The sequence below is a fragment of the Xiphias gladius genome, chromosome 22 (assembly GCF_016859285.1).
Source record: "Xiphias gladius isolate SHS-SW01 ecotype Sanya breed wild chromosome 22, ASM1685928v1, whole genome shotgun sequence".
Taxonomy (NCBI): domain Eukaryota; kingdom Metazoa; phylum Chordata; class Actinopteri; order Istiophoriformes; family Xiphiidae; genus Xiphias; species Xiphias gladius.
The window spans coordinates 11,864,882-11,885,051 of NC_053421.1; the positions used below are offsets into that span (position 1 = coordinate 11,864,882).

The 20,170-nt window shown below is 39.6% G+C and overlaps 1 long non-coding RNA gene across 2 annotated transcripts; it reads left to right on the forward strand.

Annotated features, from left to right (window-relative positions):
* The first annotated feature begins 251 nt into the window (after positions 1-251).
* Positions 252-8,199, forward strand: LOC120784368. 2 transcript variants are annotated; one of them, XR_005706425.1, is made up of 3 exons: positions 252-860; positions 2,152-2,255; positions 6,753-8,199. It is a non-coding gene; the product is annotated as an uncharacterized LOC120784368 (long non-coding RNA). The 2 variants fall into 2 exon arrangements; XR_005706426.1 differs by lacking the exon at positions 6,753-8,199 and adding an exon at positions 2,387-2,586.
* The last annotated feature ends 11,971 nt before the right edge of the window (positions 8,200-20,170 follow it).

Genomic DNA, 20,170 nt, shown 5'->3' on the forward strand with positions numbered 1-20,170 from the left:
ATCTATCTACTGCTTTATTTACAGTGCATTCAGAAAATTTTCAGACCACTTCACTTTCAAAAAAAAAAAATCCTCATCAACCTACACTCAATATCCCATAATGACAGAGCAATATTTGCAAATTTATTAAAAAGGAGAAACTGAAATATCATATTGACATAAATATAATGACCCTGTGCTGTGACACTTGAAAATTAGCCCAGGTGTCTCCCATTCCTCTTGATCATCTTTTAGATGTTTCTCCACCCTGACTGGAGTCCACCTGTGGTAACTTCAATTGATTGGACCTTATTTGGAAAGGCACGCACCTGTCTATTTGAGGTCTCACAGCTGACAATACATATCAGAGCAAAAACCAAACCATGAGGTCAGAGTAACTGCCTGCAGAGCTCACAGACAGGATTGTGTTGAGTCACAGATCTGGGGAAGGCTACAAAAAGATTCTGCTGCATCAATGGTTCCCAAGAGCACAATGGCCTCCGTAATTCTTCAATGGAAGAAGTCTGGAACAACCAGGTATCTACCCAAAAGCTGGCCGTCTGACCAAATTGAGCAATCGAGGGAGAAGGGCCTTGGTAACAACGGTGACCAAGAACCCGATGGCCACTCTGCCTGAGCTCCAGAGATTCTGTGTTGAGATGCGAAAAATTTCTTGATTGGCTCAGCCAAAGCCCTGACTTGAACCAAATCAAAAAGCTCTGGACAAACCTGAAAATGGCTGTCCACTGATGGTCCCCATCCAACCTGACAGATCTTGAGAGGATCTGCAGATAAAAATGGCAGAAAATCCCCAAATCCAGGTGCGAAGGGCTTCTTTGCATCATTTCCAAGAAGACTCTAGGCTCTAATTGCTGCCAAAGGTGATTCAACTAAGTACTGAGTAAAAGGTCTGAATACTTATCTCAATGGGATATTTCAGTTTTTCCTTTTCTAATAAATTTGCAAAAATATCTAAAATTCTGTTTTCTCGTTGTCATTATGGGGTATTGAGTGTAGATTGATGAGGTGAAAATGAATTTAAGTTATACAAGCATAAGACTGCAACATAACTAAATGTGAAAAAAGTGAAGGGGTCTGAGTACTTTCTCAATGCACTGTAGATATGTGGCCTAACTTTCTGAATAACCAAATTGTCAGTTAATCAAAATTGATATTTTTCAATTAAAACAAGTGAAAAGCATTGAGTAATTTCAGTTTTAGCTTTAGCTAAGGCTAGCAGTTGCTATAACACCAGACGGGCTGAAGTTGATATTCTATGTACCTCTAGTGCTTGAGATGTCTAGTTGTTTGTCTCTTTGTGAGACAAAGTTTGGTAAGTGCAGCAGCAGGTTCTAGAGAAAGTGCAGTAACTGCAGTCTGGCTTATTGTTTTTTGGGGCTCTGGTTGTTATTGCAACTTTAACATGTGGTCTGGTGGTTAAAGAAATTAATCATCTCTATGATAAAATGTGTTTGTATATTGTAAAGTTGATGTGGAAAAATTTTATTCCAGTTTTTTTTCCCAAACATGTAGTTACTGCATTATGGCTTTTATAGCACAGTCATGGTGTAACAATATATTTTTCTAATTTTGCTCATTGTGCAAAATACTTTACATGATGTAACACATACACATACTATTTAAAATGGTTGTATTCGTTCTATCGCTTGATCCATTGCAGCAGCTATCCGCCCCCCTCAGCCTGTTTGTCTGACAAGACGTATTTAAAGAGCTCGCTGCTGACCTACAGAGGCTTTAGACAGGCTTAGGGGACAGGCAGCAATTGGTGTCACAGAGAGGCCAAACGGCAATGATTTATAGCCAGCAAGATTTGACTGGCGAGAAGCTGCTGCTGCCACAATTACCTTTACTGCTAAACTCACACACTGACTGCATGTTATTCCACTGGCTGCTGCCACAGCCACTGCCTTGTACACACACTGACACACACACACACTCCTTTCTCTTTTTTACAAGTGCTGTTCATGTTTGAGTGGTTGAGCTTCTGTGTCTTTGGCCTGCCTTGTCCACTTAAAAGGGCATTAATCAACGGCTACTTTATAAATCAGGAGGTCCTTGCAGGCTCACAGCGATTATGAGGTCAGGGCTCTGCAGAAGTACTTAACCAATTCCCAAACCCACCCAGACTTGATATATTTTGCTTCCTTGCAGTCAGGCGATTCATCATCATTCTCCCACTGAGGTGTAATGGAACAGGCAGGGAGGGAGGACTGGATGTTAAGCAATGGTATAGAAGACGAGAGAAAGGCAATAGGGTGAGTAAAGGAGGAAAATTGGAGAATAAAGTGCTTCCTTCTCTACCTCTCACTCTCACCAATATCTGTCTATTCTTCTTTCTCCCACCTCAGTCAGTCTCCAGCTCTCATTTTTTTGCTTCTCTGCTCAGATCCCTGGACACTTTGGGGGCACTTAGCACTAACTAAGCCCATTCATCCTGGCCTACCAGCTTTCACAAATTATTTCAGACGAAGCTTAGACAAATGTCTGTTAGATGTAGTTACTGTTACGATCATGGTGGCTCGTTGGGCCATCGGTCTAGGCAGCCCCTTTTGGCCTCTGTCTGCTTTGACCAGATAAAAAAGGATAAGGAACTTGCTTGGAATTGCACCTGCCTGAGTTTCCTGCCTGACTGAGGAAGAGAAAAGGGGAAGAGAGAAACAGGGTGAGGGACAATACAAAAGGGAAGAAAGGATGGGATTTTCAAAACAGAGAAAAAGAGAAGACTTTAGCAGAAGGAAGAAAGCGTGAGGAAGAGGCAAAACATTTTTCACAAATCATAAATGAAGTCACAGAGAAAGACAGAGCTATAGACATTGGGAGACAGGAAAAGAGAGGAAAGAGGGAAGAGCCTTTAACTACAGGGCTGGAGGCTAATGCCCCCAGGGTAGTTTTTCTCCTCATGAACACTGCCAGCAAAAAACTGAGCCCATAAGTCAAGCTAAAAGGGCATGAACAGTCCACTCCAGAGTGAAAGAGAAAAAGTGTTTGTGAGCACTCAATCGAGAAATGTGGGCAAAGAGAGCCTAATACTGTATATTGGACAAAATACTTTCCTTTCATGTCTTTTGAGTTATAATTGGCAGTATCCATCACTTATAGTATGAGATTATAAACTAATTTGCTTTGAGATTCTCCGTGAAAATCACAAGTCACTTTAGAAGAAAAAATAATATGCCTTTGCTCTGTCAGTTAAATAAGATTGAGTAGGACAACATCCTGTCAGTAACGCTCCATCTAGAAACAAATCTAATAGACACTTGAGTGCTGCACCTTTGGTTAGCTAAACAATGTCCAATTTAGCAACAAACAATGTCAGCCTGAGGAGGCACGCTGTGCCCTTTCGATTTGAAAACAGAGGAGAGAATGAAGGGCAAAAAGAGGGAGGAACAAAGTAGTATCCAAGTTGCAAAAAAAGAGAGAAACGTCGGGGCGGAGGAGGATGAAGGAGAGTAGAAGGAGGAAATGAAAGAAGAACATGGATAAGGATGAAGGGAAGGACGTGCTTCTTCTTCACCACTTCTAGAGACAGACACTCAGTGTGGTTTTGAAAGAGCAGGAGAGTTACTGGACATAAAGTGGAGAAGACAGTTTCCATTACCCCTGGCACCCACCGGAGAATAATTTGCTGAGGCTGGGTAAATTGTGATTTAAGAAGTGTAATGACATGTAATAATTTTCTGTCACCGTTGGCAGTTAGTAGACAAGGCAGGTCTCCTCAGCAGGGGGTGGAGTGGAGAGACGGAAAAACAGCAAGTTGGATCTAATCCAAACAAATGTGAGCGGACATATTGTGTAATGTGAGACAAGGCAACTTTCAACAAACAATCAAATCCATTGCTGGTCTATCAAACGATAGTAAATGCTCTAGGAGAGAGCAGGTGTTAGAATTAGATTACAGTATTAAGCCAGAATCAGAAAACCAATTATATCACACATTTGATCTGCTTTTTCATTAATTGCCTGAAAGAATCGGGATCGAGTTCCTTGGTGGCTGCCACAGTAAGCAGTTAAAAGGGATTCAAATAAACTGGAAATGACCTTTGTTGAAAATAACTCTACTAAATCCCCCCATAATCCAACCCAAGTTTGCCCTCAGAAGCTTAAATCCATACTACCTAGTAAATATGTCTGACTTACTCTCTTTGTCCCCGTACAAAAACAAACGCAATGATCCTAATAGATGTCTTTGTAACCGCCTTAAGAAGGCAGTATAGAATTGCTTCTCGTGTTTAAAGAGGTTTATCAGCATGATGCACTTGTAAAGAGTGGGTGGGGTAATTTCAGAGTTTGTGTGGAGAAGGCTTGCCTTAAAATAGTGCCACAATAAGGGTGTAAATGAGCTGTAATATTGTAATATCCTTAGTGTATTTTTATAATGTAAAACAGTGATTATTACAAGCCGTTTGTACATTCTCTTAAATTCCCTCAGGGTACACAGTATAAAATGCATAACAAAGTTATCAACAGTCTGATACAGTTTAGAACTTCAGGTCAGTGAAAATGTCAACATTTCAAATTGCAGTTCTTTGATAGAAATGTGGTGTTAATCAGAAAAAGAGTCTGTTAAAACATAAATAATTATTTTTTGAATGTTTCACTTTTCATTTAGTTTTATATTTTACGATACTGCAAGCAAAAGTCTAAAATAAAAAAAATATATATATATTTGTTTCATTCTGTTGGTTCACCTGTTTATTTATTTAAAATGTCTTAGAAAGGATTTTCTCAGAATTATGTGAAGCTTTATTATCCCAGTGCCAAACCTATGGGCATTCAACAAAGGCGTTTTATCTCTGACATATGTAATTTATAAAAAGTAAAGCACCAGCCTCACTGTTATTAATGCCTCATCACAAGCTCCAATAGAGCAGGGAATCGTGGGCTTTGAGTGATTATATTATCACTTTTAGTGTATTTTTTGCATAGCCGTGCACAGGTTTAGAAGAAGGAGACACAGAGAAAGCGGAAGGTAGACTTTGCAAATGTGAAACAGTATCTCGCCCCAGGGTTCTTGCGAGGATGCAATATATTAAAATACAGGGAGGCATACTGTTTTTCAAATACATATAAACGCTTTGATATATTTGCAAGAACTGTATTCCATTCCAAGGCTTAGGAAAATTAACATAGTTGACAAATATCATATAAAGTACAGAGAAAACTGACAGGGACAGAAGTGACAGAGAGGAGGCAACTTATTTGAAATGGATAGATAGGGAGTGGGAGTCCATTTCAATTATTCAATTCAGTTTTATCAGTGAGAACATGTGGTGCAATATAGTAATGTCACCAACAATCAGTGTAATGCAAATTGTATGCCTCACCCCCCCCCCCTTTTTTTGGTGGACTGTACTATTTGTAACAACTTACAGTTACCAGCTGATCATTATTAATGCATTGCAAGACATGAAAAAAGAAAATTATATTACGACTTTTTCTTTTTTCAGCTCAGCAGATAACTACACTGGGCATACATATGTTTATCACGGTGATATCTTTATTACAAGTCCCTCGCTTAACAGAAATGCATAATGCATTCATGCAGCGCACAATACAGCACAGTGACTAAGTGGCGGTGACAAGACTAATTCAACATCTTTATGGTCAAAGCCTTTAGTTTCTGCTATTTGATTAACCCTTTGCTAAATTGAAATAACTAGCCCAGCCCCCTTTTGTCTTAATCAATCCTTTTTATAATATCTCCCTACCATCCTTTCTCTCTGTCTCTCTCTGTCTCTCTGTCCTGCTTCCCAAAGCAAAGTTGTTTGATCATAAATTGTTGAAGTGCAATGACTTGTCTCCTCCACTTTCACTCAGTGGTCCTAGTAGTAGCAAGAGCAGATTAAAAAGTCTGCCACACTACCCAACCGGTCTCAGCATACCATTAGCATATATATGAGATTTGAGACATTTTCTAATATTCTCCAGCAGGACTCATCTGTCATGGCCTGGTGATGAATTATAAAATGCTTGTTTGGGTGTGAGGGAGCTGGAAAAGTGGCGGTGTGCCTCCCCTCCTTCTCACTACTTCTATAACCTTTACTATGCCTGTGTTAAAAAAAAAAAAAAAACAGGAGGGGGAGAAAATCAATGGTAAGATTTTTCAATAATCAAGGGAGGTTTATGTTATTACCTATGCCATTAGTCAATATGTGTGGGGACTGGTAACAACTCCTAAACACAAGTATCACCAAGTTACCCAGGAAGTGAATGAAGACAGCAGGAGGAAGTTGCACTGTCTGTATTCGGATTTTCTCCCTGTTCAAACCAGATACAAGCTTAGTTATTCTTAATTGAGAGTACCACTCAACTGATGCATTTTTCTTTCTCATTGTACATGATCCAAATCATTTATTCCACTCAAAATGAGATAAAAAACAAAGCAAAAAGAGGCAACCACTAGGTGGACTGCAACACCTATTAGTCAAGGTGTGGGCATCTGGTGCATGTGGAGTGGCAGGGAAAGGTGAGCTGACCCCAGGTATTAAAACTGGCTCCCGGGAACTCTCTCCTTTTCTGGAGTAGCTCATCTTGAGATGGAGTTTTCTCCAATGAACTGAACAATTTACTTTATGTGACTGCAGGAGGCATGGGAAGTTGCCAGAAAGACCTGGTAAATCCAAACTTGTAGTACTGATGAACCAGGAATTCCTGTGCATGACGGCCTCAGTTCTCATCTTCAGATTATATATTTCTATGTCCAAGGGGAGGCTGAATGCATGGAATCCTAATCTTTAAACCCTCCATTGCAGAGAGTTGCTCCCAAAGGCTGTACAACCCAAGAACCCTGTGGGGAACACCAGCTGTGATGGAAGCTATCAAGTTCAAGAGGGTTCAAGCTTGGTTAGATCAGGGAACCAGCAGACTGAGCAGACCTGAGGACCCCAGGTGCCCCAGGTGAGGAAGGAGTTAAGGAAGACGATGGCGAAGGTCTCTCTGTCGGCCTCAAAGAGAGTCTGGCAAAGAATAAAAATAACTCAGGAATGGGAAGCAGGGTTCATCACAGGCTGTTCTCAGCATTTGGAGGAACTCTGTGTTCTGACAGTGATGAGGGATATTTTAAGGCAGTGGAAGGAACACAATGAAGAACTCCTGACCTTGACCGATATGAGAAAAAGTTGCACAATTTTGGGGACCCTTGGCTGAAGGCTTAAGGCTCTGGATATTGTTGAGCTAATCTAGTGCTTTTTTAATGTGACGTGGAGGTTGGCAACAGTGCATGTGGATTAGTTTAGTTTGGCTGTATGGAGCAACACTCCCTGTAGAGACTGCCATAGCAGATCTTTAGACACCTTTTTATTTTTTTCCAAAAACTGTTATTTTTGAAGGCCTAAACCAAGGATTTAAGGCAGGTGAATACTCAACTTATATTTATCAGGTGGGTATGCCTGCTGCATGTATAACATCCCCCTGTTACTCTGTTTCTGCTTGATACTGTATGTAGGTGAGCAATTCTTTCCTAACATGCTAGCCATAGTCATTTGATGTGGGCTCTGTTGCACTCAGTGGGAAATTTTGGTCAACAAGTTCGATTACAGCTAGACTATGTATAAATTACCTTAGAGAGAGTTTAGCCACCACATCTCATGGTGTGACAGGGGAGGTGTAATACTTTATAAAGCTTTATATTCCAGCTCCTTGCAAATATCCCATGTGTTAATTAAATGAGTAAAAAGTGCAGTGGCCTGTGTCCTAAATTAATTGCTTTCTATTAGATTACATTATTGTAGATAGACCAAGCCATATTATTAACATTGTTGTACAGTCTCCTACATTCAATTTCCTTGAACATTATTATTGAGAGAAATCACTCTCTCTTTCTCATGCTGTCTCCCTCTCTTTCTTCCTTCTCAAGATTGTTCCAAATTTCTGTCATGGTGCATTCTGCTCGGTTAATTAAAGGGGGCTAAAGTGCAGTGGCCTGTATCCTATTGCCATCAAAATCCATAACTTAGAGAGAAAACATTTACATTAACTTGCCATTAATACCGCCTATGCCGACTTTTCAATTCCCGCTAAGTACGATCTTACACAATAATTGCTGTTGCCTGTAAGACAAAAAGGCGAGGAGGTCCATGAGGGGGACAAGAAAAAAAATTGATGCTACTGTTAATTAAATGAATAAAAGTGCACCAGGCTGTGTCTTGGAAAACAGCTTTGAGTAATAAAAATATAGCCAACAATCTCTCCCTCTCCTTCCATTCAATTCAATTCTGAATGCTATTACACAAGGTAATGGAGTTTGGGAATGGGAACTTCTTGATAGCTGTCAGAAAGAAAGAGAGAGCGAGGGAACAGGCAGAAAATGCCTTGTATTTCTTTCTTTTTTTTAAAAATAAAACAACTAAGCTCAGCAGTCTGTATCCTATCTCAGCTATTGCATCTATTGGATTGGATTATTTTACATTTTGATTGAAATGATGTCCGCACCAGATAAAAGCACAGACCCCAGCTGTTGTAATTGAATCAGGGTGGAGTTGTTTATTTGGTTGATCTACAGAGGTGATTTGCTTGTCCTAACACCCAATGCATAAAAGATCCACTCTTGTTTAACACACTGCTGATTAGATCTGTTTAAAATGGCGAAACAAGAAGCGTCCGTGTCCAGAGATGGGCAGGCATAAAGATAATACATATTAAGGCATCAGGAAAAGGGGGAGGAATGGAGAGCAGAAGAGGAGAGGAGAGAAAGGAGGATACAAAAGAGCCCAATGCTCCCTGGCTCTCTCCATGGTGTTAAGTGTGTGTGTGTGTGTGTGTGTGTGTGTGTGTGTGTGTGTGTGTGTGTGTGTGTGTGTGTGTGTGTGTGTGTGTATACAAGTGTCTGAGTGCTGTGGATGCACCATCTGTTTAACTTTCCATGTGTGACCGAAGCTTTCAATAAATAAATTTCATGTGGGACAGATACCAGATGCACAGGGGGCCTTGAATAACATTTAAATATCATCTAAAAGAGTAAATGTAAGTGTTCTCATTCCCAACAAAAGACTGTTCTGAGAAATTCGAACATCTTTTTTTTGCAGTTGAATAGTATTAAGGCCACTGTAGGCCATGCTGAAGAAAGGGACAAACACATACAATGTTTCCAGTAATTTATTCAAGTTAATTTAGTCAGAATGAACACATCGCAAACATGAAATTAGACTCAAATCTTGAGTGTCAGATATCACTATTAGATATCGTATTACACAGCATTAGTTCATACATATGATTTAGTGAACCTTACTTATGAGGACTTCTAAATGTATGCTATATAATGGATGGTTGATCATCAAATAATGACTCTTATCACTTTGGAGTAGGATGCACATCCATCATGCTGAGAAAAAGGTGAACGTACGCCCCAGTGCACAATGCATGCTGATTTAAATATCACTCCTTGAGGGACCACATATGAAAACATAATCTGCTTAGATTGTGATGCCCCTCGTACAACAATAACTATGTCAAGGGCACATGCAAAGTCTCAAATATGTTTACGTTTTTGCATATCAAATATGTGATAACAGGCCCTCTTTTAGGCAAATATCAGTGTCATATCAGGACTAGGCAGCGTTCAACTTGATCTCTGGGATAATCCCTGTCCAATTTAGAATGCTAGTGTTCAGAAAAAAAAATAAATAATAATAATGTATTAAACATGATATATTGTGAGCTATTTCTTCTGATATATATTGTTTGCTGCACAAAATATATGTGCACATTCTATTTACATATTGATAAAAGAAAGCACACTGATTATGTGTATTGGGCACTGTAGTACGGCTTTAAGATAAACACTCCATGTACAGGATGTCCCAAAAGCAGCACACATTTGTGTATACCACAGTGACTGTAGAACAATATGTATCGGCCATCAGTCACGACAGTAAGATACATCATGAAATCCTGTTGTAAATAGTAAATTTGTAATCTTCATACGAACTGTTCAGGTTTGGTATAAAAGCATTAAACTGAAAACAGGATATGTATCAACTCTGAACTTTACTTGGGATAGAAAGACTGTAATCTTTGACATTTACTGATATTCAGATAAGGCCAACATTTGTCAGAAAGCCTAACTTTTGCCCTTCCTTGTTTTTTGTATATTATCTGCATATTAAACCTTTGCACCCAGCTCTATCATATACCAAAAACACTACTTTTATGAAAGACACTGACCATGTGTTTAATAATTTCTCATGTTTCAGACGCGTTTGGGTCACCCCAGTATAATCAATCATTACTATTAGCAGCCATATCTCGCGCTCCACCAGCCATGACCCCTGGACAGCTGAGCTCAGATTTTATCATGGCATGCTTGCCACGTTTTCCTTTCCCTGACACCCCTGTGTTGCTTTACACCTCTCTCTGCTGTCTGCTCATGTGGTGTTATAAGCATCCTGTTGGCGTGTAGTCGTTTTCGGCCTGCTGCTATTATTCATAGTGGCCTTTTGCTAATCTGAATAACCTGAACTCTGCGCAGATATATGAAAACAGAGGGAATCACTTTAAAATGAAGTCTACAATTTTTAAGTTATAGTGCACAATAAGGCTGTGTTCTTGATGAACAGAAAATATGCATCACAGCTCTGTAATTTCAAGGAAGGTAAAAAAAATAAATACTTATAATCAAACTACAATCACATTGTATCGTGTACCACGTGTTTTCTTTTTTTTCCTTTCGCACCTGCCGAATATCATTATGCCTTCATAATGATTTCATAATGTCATTGAATGTATTATTTTTTTAACCATAAAGCGAAATATTTTCAGCAATATCAAAAATGCTATAATATAGAATAATAATAATAATAAATCCTTTAAACACAGTAATAAACACAAAACGTCGAGGTTCCTACAATATACTTAATGAAAACTGAGAATAGCAGGCCAGTCAACATCCCTTTTTGTTCTGAAATGTACCTCAAGATAAATGTTTTCCCCTTTGATATTTTACAGGTGTTCTCTTAAAAAGTATTTATTTACTTGGTTTAATGGCTAAAACCTCTCAAGCAGAACTGTCTCATCATTAACCATCATCAGGCGGCAGCAGCAGCTTCTTCAGTTCAAGTAAGGCAAACCTGCTGAGTTGAGCCTCCCCAGTGATAGCAGCTGTTTGATCTAAGCGGATCAATCTACATGGAGTCTAGATGGGCCTAGGCTAAAACTCAAGGTAAAGACCAGTTGAGGTTTGGAAAAAAAAAAAAAAAAAGTAAGACAAAGGAAAGTGTAGAGAATAGTGAGAGATTTTCTTAGTTTTCTTAGATTAAAGGTTTTTTTTAATTATTCTTTTAGTTTGACAAGTTGTATACAGACAGGTAGAGTTAGGAATGAAATTTAATAATACCTGTATAATAATATTTTATACAGAACAACTGATGATTGAAACCTGAGAAAAGACTATCAACAGAATAAGATGATTCTATGCAGTGTGGTTTACTTGACTGAAAACTGTCATTTGAGTCATGCTCCGTACCTAGAGTGTGGTGTTTACATGCAGTTCAAACATAATAATCATAGTTTAGGACCATATGCTAATTAGGATTGATTGTTGTATTTATGTGATGACATTAATAGACAACTAGTGGGTGTGTAAAAATAACAGGTGATAAAAAAATATATATACATTTTAAAGACACCCTTGGGCTCTTTTTCATTGTACATTGCCTATATGGCTTAAGACAGACATGTTTTTATAGTGCTGAAATAATAATTTGTAGTTTATCTCAGGACTTGTTGACCTGGTAAGACAAATAGTTGGGGTCACGCAAGGTCAAGGAAAATTTAATATTTGCACCCAGCACGCAATCTTAATTTGAAATATACAGATGTCGTATGGCTCAGCATTTGCTGGTTTATACTGTACAGATTACAGCAGATATCGATACACACACTCACACTGTATTACTCCGACTGCTGCCTGTCATGCTGGAGATATCCACATCAGTCGACATCAGAAAGAGAGGGAGCAAGGAAGGATGAAACAGAGATGTTCTCAGCTTGTAGATGCCAGCGAATGACCTTTTTTCTCACTGTTGATATCAACCTTTCATGCACAAATCACATACACACACATGCACACACACACACACACTTGGAGAAAAAAAAAAGCAATAATGTGGAAATGTTAACAGCTTACAATTAAAAATGTGATTTATGTTCCGTGCAGCTGTTAAATGACACTGCAGCCCAACAATATCGATTTCCATATCATTAGCATAATAGTTTTATTGTGGTATAATTACTAAATAAAAAGGCTCCTACCTGGCAAACCTTACTGCAATCAGGGACTCTTAAACGAGCAAAATGTTGCCTCACACAAGTAACATGGGTCAATTGCAGCCGGGGATAGTCGGGGGTAATGATTAGATCATTAAAATTTAGTCTATGCTTCACAGAGCATAGAGAAAATTAACTTCCCCCCACCAAGCTCATTTTTCTGCTGAACATGAAATAATGATTTTCTGCCAGTATAATTACAAAGCTAACATCTGATAGAGTCAGCATCCAGGGGGGATTATCACATGCATGAGTATTAGACCTCATTACCAGCTTGACTGCAAAATTATTACATCTTGTAATTGGATGGCGAGATTTATACACAGATTGGGCCAGGGTTCCTCGGTAAGATTGTAATTACAGGCTTCGCTGGTTCGCTACTTATCACACTGCATGCAGGAGGGAGGAGGGCCGAAAAAACAAGCAGAGAAGAGGGGAAGGAAGGACCGTTTCATTAAGCAGGGCTACCCTATCAATGGCAGAATAGGTTCGTGGCCAGGCTGCGCGGATGGCTGGGGCGAGTGGGTAACATCTTCCCTCTCCTTCTCTATTTATGAGGCCAAACAGTGGAGGTGTTTGCAGTTGGAGGGTGGGGTTGGGGGGGTTGAGGGGGGCATTTTTTATTACCGGGGTTCCTCTCCCCGACAAATGGGATTCCATTTATTTAACCTCTGCTGATCTATTCCAGTGAAATGTATAAACAAGCCATCCGTTTTTTTATGACCGCTGCAGAGTCAACGCCTCAATTATCTAAAGGCTAACTAAGTGTTAAAGTGAGCCATCTGCCAGTGGGAAGCCCATTGATTTAATTTGCCTTGTGGTTTTACCCCTTATGCAACCAGGGCCCCACTTTGTGCCTATAGGAAAAGAGGCGATACACATATCTCCCACTGAACTTGAGATCAAAGAGAGTGGTCATGGGATGTTTGTGTGCATTCAGTTGTTACCATGCCACCACACACTCCCCATTTCATTCTCAGAGCGTATGGGCTTCCACTACGCCTCATATTCTTCTGTGGAATACAAGTGAAGAAGAGAGAGAGAGTGAATGAGAGAGAACGAGGGGTTAAGGGAAATCAATACCTTGGCTTAAATTTGACGAGGAGGATGTCGTGCTGCCAGCGGAGGGGACACCTTTGTTCTCCTGTAGCCGGCTAATCTCCGCCTGCATGCTGAATGACTATTGACACAGTATGTGAGCGTATGTGTGTGCACTCATCTGTGTGAATTTGTAATGTCTGTGTTGTCAATGCATATATTTCCCCCATTACCTGATTGTATATTATGTGAGTTGTATCTCTAAGCATGCATCTTCATGTGTGTGTGTGTGTGTGTGTGTGTCTTTGTATCCTGGAGGGCTCCCTTGCAGCTAATTTTATAGTCGGCCCCACACACTAATCAGTTTGCCAGCAGTAATGGAGTTGTTATTGGAGTCCATTACAAAGACCCAGGTTGGATCAATGCTGGTATCAGCGTTCACAGTTGCAGCTGGTTCAACCCATATGGACACAGAGATTCAGAGGAGAATGTGCATGGATGTGTGTGTGTTTGTGTCTGTGTGTGTATGTGTGCGTGCGTGTGTGTGTGTGTGTGTGTGTGTTTGCGTGTGTGTGCATGCGCGTCTGTGTGAGTGTGTGTATGTAAATGCTTTCTCAGTATGAGTAAAAACACAGACCACAGGCTCACTAGTTGACACAGGGATGTCCTTTAATTATACAACTAATTTTATATTATTCAGTTTAAATAATGAAATATATCAAATGATATAGCAGCATATATATATGGAATAAAATTCATAAGGACTAATATGAGGAGAGCAAAAGTCCTTGTATTATTTTTGATTTATGTTTTGACTGTTTACAACAAAAAGTATGACAAGAATGTCTTTCTACTCAAAAGCTATATAACTTTTCCTTCTCTGTCAACCTGCATCCTAAATGGTCGCTGGTACCTTCTGTGAAGCAATGTTGCATAATGCTGGGAGATCTATATCAATTACACTAAAACAGTTACAAAGTCAGATCACAAAGAAAAACTCTGGTTTTCAAAAGAGTTCATCATGGGGTGGGACTGTACTGCATGTGTTGTGTTATGTAAAATACGCGACGGCTTCAGTGGCTAGTTTACAGCAGCACGGCTACCAATTTCAGCCAATAATCGCCTGCTGCTAACACTGTGAGTGTTACTGGTAAGTAGGTGACACTCAGTCCCCTCATGAGCAACGGCTAGGGAACACATGGCTTACTCTAATGGACAGTGACCTTATGTATTGACTCACTTTCACCTGCATGCACACACACACTGGGATATACATGTACAGTCACGCACTAATTCACACACAAATATAACCACAATTTCCAGAGGCCCTTTAAGTCCAACAGCCCTACATTTCCTAAATTCCTGCTCAATCGAAAACCAAAATCCAAATTGTTAAACTCCAAATTTTTGATTTCAATCTTTTTTTTATACCTATACATATAATTAGTTACACTCCATACTCTATGATGAGACAGCACAGTACCATGTTTTAGCCCATTCTCTTTTTCTTCCCAACCTTCCCTCTCATCCTCACTCTTCTTCTTTTCCTCCATCTCCCTCTATCATTTACACTGGCATCTATCCCTAGCCCACCCACCTCTTTACCCATCCTCAATTACTCGTCCTCCTTCTCCCCCTCCCTAGCTCCCACAGCCTTTCTTGCTCCCATCTTCTCACTCCTTCTTTCCTCCATACTTATTCCCTCTAATTCTCCTACTACATCATATCATCTCTATTTCCATCTCTTGTATTTTTTCCAGCTTTCAGTCACAGTCCTTCTCCCCTCCCGTTCTTTCCCTCCTGCTCTCCCTCCATCTCCGTTTCCCCAGAGTCACTCACATGGTATTTAAGTGGAATGGGGCCCATTAACCCTGCCAGCCTCTGTCTCTTCTCTCCTCCATTGATCAGAATGCACACTGGAGATATTTTATTACTGCTAGTTGTGGGGGACTGGCAAAGACATTTAGGCAACTCTTCCTTTCTAGTCATGATGGATTGGGATCATGTGTGTGTGTGTGTGTGTGTGTGTGTGTGTGTGTGTGTGTGTGTGTGTGTGTGTGTGTGTGTGCGTGTGCGTGTGTGTATGTGAATGAATATAGGATTGGACACAGATTAGGAGGAAAGTTGTTCCCCTGGGAACTATCACAGGAGAATTATGAATGCAGTTTGGCTCGCTGGAAATGGCTGCTGAAAAGAGCACATTTTTAAAATTTTATATTGTCTTTGTTATTAGTGTGTGTGTCAATTAATTGTATCAATCAATATCAAATGTTGCTTAAACTTATATATTTCTTTATATTTCTCCAGCAGTGTATTATTTCCTCTTTCTCTATTATTTCCTCTAATACTTCAAATACTGTGATGGCATTTTTTTCACTGTTTTTCTTATCGGTTTGATATCCTTTAATATTTAAATTTTATTGAATAACAATGTCCAATCAGCATAATTAAGAATTAAGAATTGTTTGCCTAAATGCCATATAATATGTTGATTTACTATTATTTGGGAGGTACTATGCTTTTGCACCATAAGTTCAATACACTAATTTGTGATCTCTATCTAATCTTATATTTCCACTTTCAGAATATCAATAATCTCTTTACTTACAGTATATCACTGCAGATGGATCAATGGCTTAATTAACCTTTAAAACCTCAGAGACTGTTGATTCTGAGGTGTAGTTTGGGTGTGATAGAACTAGTGTAAATCATCGTACCCTTTTGATTCACAATACACGGTGGCAACTATACTAGAAGGAGGAATACGTAACAGCAGAGACAGGTAAATGAAAATTGTGTGGAAAGGCGTCAGGAAAAGCTCTCCAGGTGAATGTCAAGGAGCCTCAAATCCAACTGCTCATTACGCTGCATAGATCAGATTCGGCCATGGCTCCCCATGGCAATCCCATAGCTCACAGGGCCTCTCTTCTGCTGTGATATGAGGCACTTCAGCTCACCGCTTCTCTCTTTCTCTGTTCCAGCTATTCCATACCCTTTAGGCAGGATTGTTCGAATGAAGAGTGAATGAGTCATGGAATAATTCTGGGTTGAAGCGCTGTTCGATTATTAGCTTCTCTATAGTACTGGCTTTTCTTCCATGTGCTCATATGCAGGCCTGCCAATAGAAACATAGCAGAGAGGGTTATCCAAGGACATCATATATCACTTCTGTTTAGATAATAATAATAATAATAATAATAATAATAATAATAATAATAATAATAATTTGGATAATTCTGTCTTTTTTTATGAAATATAACAATGAAGGATAAATATGAGAGTAAATACTTCTTAAAGTTGATATTTGCAGTAATGAACAAAGCACACATGCAAAAACACTCAGTGCTTCATCGCTGATAATTGATAAATACAGGACACACACTTGGTTAGCAAAAGGGAAATATGCATCGTTCTGCCACTGTGAACAAATCTGGCTGCATTATTCTCATTGCAGAACCCAAGACTTCAAACCTGGATAAAACAGGCCGCCAACTACTGCAGATGCAGAGGTGGACTTTACATCTGAGTAAGGACTGGATATCTTCCAAGTGCACATAGACCAAAACACAGAACAGAAAACAGCTGGAAATCTTTGAGCTGGAAACAGTTCTTGGTACCAAAAGAATCTGACCCCTCAGATTTACAACAAATGTATTTTTTTTTAGTCTTAGTGACTGAATACAGATATGGGTATAAGATGGAAATGTTTAAGAACACTGTATTTACTTGTTAATTCTAATGGTGCTGCATGGGATATGTGGAAAACTGTTGTAGGCTATTACTGTAGCTAATCTTCAGTCTGTTGATTCAGATAACCTGTTACTTTACTTCACTGCCAGTCTTCTTTAGAGGTGAAGGCCGTGGTGACTGCACAGACTTTATTTTCTTTATTTTTTTAAAATTAATATTTCTATGACAACTTCTGAGATTGAAAGTGCGTGTATAGTACCGTGAGCCACTTTGGGGACAGGAACAAATGAGGAGATAATAAGAGAAGTGAGCCCGGGGAAAAAGTCAAAACAGTGAGTGTGTTCTAATTTATCCTTAGCTCAGCAGTTCCTGCTTTGTGATAAATGTCAACATGTAGGGATTTGTACTGTAATAAGCACAAGCACACACAGAGGCATTCACATGAATAGAAACTTATATTGTGCAAGTAAACCGAGTACACATTTATATACATTTTAAGCCCTTGAGGGTTTATTAATTGCTGATACCAAAGAATTGTATTAAGTTTGAAAGCTGAAGGTAACTATTTTACAAATGAGACTTCTCATGAAAACTGGTAGTGTGATATACATTTCATTTTAACAATTTCATTCAGCTTAATTACCCCCAACTATGTACGCTTCCACAAGCTCTACATAATAGATTGCATCGCACAAGACTGTACCGTGTACCCTGTTGTATTTCATTGTAATGTATCTTGTATGGCACCAGACCAAAGTGAGATCTCAATCATTCACACAAAACAATTTTATTGTTATTGTTGCTGACATCTCCGTGTTGACACATTGTCAGCGGGAAGAGAGAGAGAGAGAGAGCTTTGGCAGCTCTGTTGCATGTGGAAAGAAAAGATCTACTGGACGTGGCTCAGTCGGCTCAGCACAAGGAACTGACCAATTATTTCTGAAATGGCAGGGGAGTTTTCGAAATGTGAGAATATTTCCCCGGATATATACCGCAGACAGCAAATAAATGACAAGCACATAAACAAGACGTTCGAGTGATGACTTTTTCCCCTTCCTTTTCCCTACACGCACACGCACACACACACGCACACACACAGATGCATACACACACACATGCAGCACAATGGACAGAATACTGTTTCTGATATCAAAATTATTGACTCAAAAGCTCTGACCGCTCAGTAAACGCATTCAGCATGTGTGTGTGCTTGCACCTCTCTGTGTGTTTCAGGATGTTTGTTTGTGTGTGCTCACAAATTCCGTTCACTTGAAGCCGTGATTCAAAGGTTGGCTTGTGTATCATAAACCTGTGCTGTTTGACATTTGATTAAATAGCATTACTGCCAATCAGCAGAGCGAGATGCTGAGCGTTGGGTCACACAGGCTGTGGATTCCTCCCCTTACTGCTGACAGGCTGCCCAAATAAAAATGTTTACAAGTCTGTGTCTGCAGTTTATGTCCACAATCAACTGGTTATACATGATATGATGTGCCATGACCAACACATTTTTCCTATATGCCAATCATATGTAGGTTTGTTCTCAAAGGGTTACACTCCTCATAAGGCTAGTGAATTAGCAGTTCTACAGACAATATCACATTTGGTGTACTGTTTAAAAACATTCTGATTACATACCAGGACTACTGATTAACCGAATCACCCCATCCCTTGTATTTCACACTGAGGCTTGTCAATTCAGAAATCATGCTGCTGTGTTTTGGAATTTTGCAGATGTTTTACCAATAGTCCAGGCAGCCACTGGTTTCCATTCAGCTTTGTCTGGTATAAAAATGGCTACAAAGTAATGCAGCACAGACTTTATAGATAAACAATAATCTTTGTTTAACATATAAGATAGAATCAAAGTATATACATAAAAACAGAACAAGGTATGATACAGTAAAATACCTACATTTACACATACACACACCAACATATATATTAAGAAATTCCCCACCCTGCAGCTGTTAGAGCAACAATTTCAAAAATATGAATGTAAAAAGGAAGTTATGTTACAGAAACATGCTACACAAAACACATGACCTCACAAAAACAGACAAGAGGAGAGGACGGTTGGCCAGAAGTGCAGCTGTACCCACAGAAGTATGTGCATTAAACCTGGTGACTCTCAGAACATGTGGAGTGGAAAGCAAAACCATTTTGTTAAAGTGGCTCCCTTCTGTATTTGACAGGCCAAACATTATTAAACACATTTTTACATTCTCAAATGACTGTTTATCCAATATTTAACTAAGCTTCTTAGCCAACTGTTCCAGACATAGATTATCCTACTTTCCCTTAACTATTGACAATCTGATCAAAACACAAAGTCAAATATCAGATCCCCCCACCAAACCACCCACCCACCAAAAAAAAAAAAAACAGTATTTATTTGTCTTCGGGTCAAGCTTCTTCCACAATAAAAGGTTGACCCATGACCCTTCTCTCCATTAATCAATGTAGAGATGAATAAATAAGTGGGATATCTGGCAGCTGGCCTTCCAACAAGCTGTCTACAACTGTCCAAACTACTTCAGAGTCATTTGCTAAGGGGAGGACTATAGATCAGCTAAATGGAGTTTGAAACCTAAAGAGTGACCAGGGGATTGGAGAGGAGAAGAGAGGATGATAGCACGGCAATCTGCTGCTGGTGTGGGGGGTCTCACTGGAGAAGGGAGACACAGAGAGAGGAGAGAGGACATGAGCGAGTGGGAGATGAGAGAGAGTGAGAGAGAGAGAGGGTACTGGAATATTTTAAAGGGGAGATGAAGGATGGGTGGGAGGTTAGAATAGAAGAGGATAGGATGTGTAACAAGAAATCAGACAGAGATGCTGGATAATCTGTTGCTGTGGGTGGTCTGGGAGGGCCAACAGGCAGAGAAGAGAGACAGGGTGATAGAAAAGACTTTAAGAGACAAGCGAAGAGGAGGGGAAGGTTATATGATGGTGCACTCCAAGGTGAGGAATTGGTAAAAGTGAGAGGAAAGTAAGATGGGGCTTAAAAAGGGGACTTGAAATGGAAAAAAGTGAGTGTATTTGACTTGGAGATGTGCCTTGACTTGACCACTCATCAGGATGTTGTAACAGAAGTTGTAGTAGAGTTAGAGTAGTCAGATTTGGCTGGGGGAGGTGACAGTCCATTAAAACATATTTTAAAATTTACCATATACATTATATT